This window comes from Silene latifolia, chromosome 11, assembly GCF_048544455.1.
Source record: "Silene latifolia isolate original U9 population chromosome 11, ASM4854445v1, whole genome shotgun sequence".
NCBI classification, from domain to species: domain Eukaryota; kingdom Viridiplantae; phylum Streptophyta; class Magnoliopsida; order Caryophyllales; family Caryophyllaceae; genus Silene; species Silene latifolia.
Window position 1 is genome coordinate 75,401,809 of NC_133536.1, and position 3,326 is coordinate 75,405,134.

Genomic DNA, 3,326 nt, shown 5'->3' on the forward strand with positions numbered 1-3,326 from the left:
CATTTAGCAAAACGAGTCGGACCACGAGTTAAATAAGGAGAAAGTGGAAAGCCCACTCCCTCCATGGGTAACCGTTCGGTTGGCCGAGTAGAACAAAAGGAGAGTCCTTCTCTCCTTTTGACCTAATCCTTCTCATTTTTGAAGAAAAATTAGGGTTTTGGAGCCTTTTTCTCTGAAATTCTAGATCTCACATCAAAACCTCACAAAAGCTCTCTCAATATTGCAAGGCAATCAGAGAGCAATTTCTAGCACAAGGGGCATAGTCTCAGACGATCTTGGGTGCAACAATTAGGAGGAAATCTACGTTGATTTCTGTTCTTAGGCCGATTTGCACAGGGCCCGAGGTTGATTCTTATTCTTTTATCGTTTCTCTTGTTTTTCGTTTATGACCATTAATCATATGATAAATTACGTTATAGTCCTTAATTTTAAGGGGTTTTATACGGATATTACCCTAGAGTTTCTTCTTTATGCAGCTGATTACTACTTTGTTACTGGATTCTGCCTGACCGTTAGCTTTTGGATATCCTGGCGTGGAGGTTACCAGGTTGATCTTCCATTGAGCACAGAAGGCTGCAGTTCTTTTTCCCACGAATTGCGTGCCATTGTCACATACTATTTCAGAGGGGATGCCATATCTACATATGATGTTGTGTTTGATGAATGCTATGACATCCTTTTCCTTGACTTGCCTGTATGAATCAGCTTCTATCTACTTGGAGAAGTAATCAGTCATGGCTAGCATGAAAACTTTTTGCCCGGGTGCTTGGGGTAGTTTCCCTACTATATCCATGCCCCCACTTCATGAATGGCCAGGGTGCGGATATGGAATGTAGTTCCTCAGATGGCTGATGGATATATGGTCCGTGAATCTAACAAGCTTTACATTTAGAGCTAAATTCCAGGCAATCGGCCCTCAAGGTGGGCTATTAATAGCCTATTCTGAGTACTTTGCTTGCCAGGCTTCTTCCACCTTTATGATTTCCACAGTATCCTTCATGGATTTCTGATAATATCTGCTCAGCTTCTTGTGGCTCCAGGCATCTGAGATATAGCCCAGCCTGCAATTTCTTAAAAAGCACGTTGTTAATAATGGTATATGAAGCAGCTTTTATTTTTAGTGCTCTGGCATCTTGTTTATTTAGGGGAAGGATTCCCTGTTGTAGCCAGTCATAGTAAGGTTTTGTCCAAGAATTACCAACATAAATTGGAAAACTTTCATCTTGTTTATTTAGTGCAGGTTCCAATAAATGTACGATGGGTATTTTGTCGAAGTCAAGGGGACTGAAGTTGGATCCTAGGCCGGCTAAGGCATCGGCCACAGGTATTCAAGTCCCGGGAATTTGGTCAATATTAAAATTGCGGAATTTTGCTTTTAAAATTTGAACAATTTCCAAATAGAGTATCATTTTTGAGTCTTTTGCAGTATATACTCCGTTTACTTGGTTGGAAATAAGAAGTGAATCAGTACGTACCTTTAGGTTTTGCACACCAAGGTCAATACATACCTTTAATCCAGCTATTAGGGCTTCATATTCTGCCTCATTGTTGGTAGCCTCAAATGCATGACTTATAGCCTGTACTATCTTATCCCCCCCGTGGCGATTTTAGTACTACCCCAGTGCCTGTGCCTCTCATATTGGCTGCACCATCGACAAATAGGGTCCATTCTAGGTCTGTTTGGTCATTTGGTCGGTTTATTTACCTCTTTTATCGGTCGGGTTCTAGGGTCGGACTAAAATCAGCCACAAAGTCTGCTAGTACCTGTAACTTAATTGCTGTCCTTGGTTCAAATGTTATGTTGTATGTGCTTAGCTAGATTGACCATTTGCACATTCGTCCGGACAATTCTGGTTTCCTAAGTACAGACTTGATAGGAAGATTAGTTCTGACTGTTATAGGGTGGCTTTCAAAGTATGGTCTTAATTTTGTGCAACACATAATTAAAGCTAAAACATATTTTTCAAGCAGGCCATACCTGATCTCTCGCATCCGGTAGACTTTTACTTACGTAATAGACAGGGTGTTGTTGTCCGTCTGCTTCTTTGACCAAGACCGCACTTACAAAGAAGTTTGTGGATCGATGGTATACTGTCAGGGGTTCATCTTTGACTGGTTTTGCCAGCAAGAAAGGAGAGGATAGATATGTTTTCAGGTTTTCAAAGGCAGCCTGATGATCAGAGGTCCATTGAAAGTCCTTGTTCTTCCTTAGCAGGTTATAGAATGATTTGCACCTCTCTGATGATCTTGAAATGAATCTGTTTAGGGCCGCTATTCTTCCAGTGAACTTTTGTATGTCTTTGACCGTCTTTGGTGGTTCTAGCTCCAGGATAGCTTTGATCTATTCAGGGCTGGCTTCTATTCCTCTTTTTGTCACCATATAGCCCAAGAATTTGCCTGCTGAGACTCCAAAGTGGCATTTTTGTGGGTTGAGCTTCATATTGAATTTCTCCAGTATTTGAAAGGCTACTTCCAAGTCTTTGACGTGGTCTTCTGCCTTTTTTGACTTGACTACCATGTCATCTATGTAGACTTCCATGGTATCTCCTATTTGGTCTTTGAACATCATGTTGACTAGCCTTTGATAGGTTGCTCCTGCATTCTTCAATCCAAAGGGCATAGCAGTATAACAATATATTCCTCTCTCAGTGATGAAAGCCGTGCTCTCCTGATCTGCAGGGTGCATCTTTATTTGATTGAATTCGCTGGAGGCATCCATGAATGTTAACATCTCGTGGCCTGCAGTGGCATCCACCATTGCATCGATGTGTGGCAGGGGAAATGGATCTTTTGGGCAGGCTTTGTTTAGGTCGGTGTAGTCTACACAGACTCTCTATTTGCCGTTTTTCTTTTGGACGACTACTACATTTGCAAGCTAGTCAGGGTACATTACTTCCCTAATCATTCCCATGTCCAGTAGCTTGTCAACCTCTTGGTTGATGATTTCATGTCTCTCTGCAGCAAATTTTCTCCTCTTTTGTTGTACAGGCTTAAATGATTTGTCAATATTCAACTTATGAGTTATAATATCAGCATCTATACCAGTCATATCAAAATGCGACCAAGCAAAACAGGACATTTTAGTTTTAAGAAAGCTGACCAGATCGGGTCTGACCGAGTCCGGTGCATCAGACCCTACAAGTACCTTCCTGTCGGGGAACTCTGAATCCAAAATGACCTCTCCTGTTTCCATCTGTGTTTGTGCAATATATTCTTCCCTGACAGGTGACTTTAATTGTTATGCGAGGGACTTTCCTTACTTTGAAGGTTTCAAAGCCTGGGTGTAGCATTCCTGAGCCGTCCTCTGTTCTCCCCTGATGGTGGTT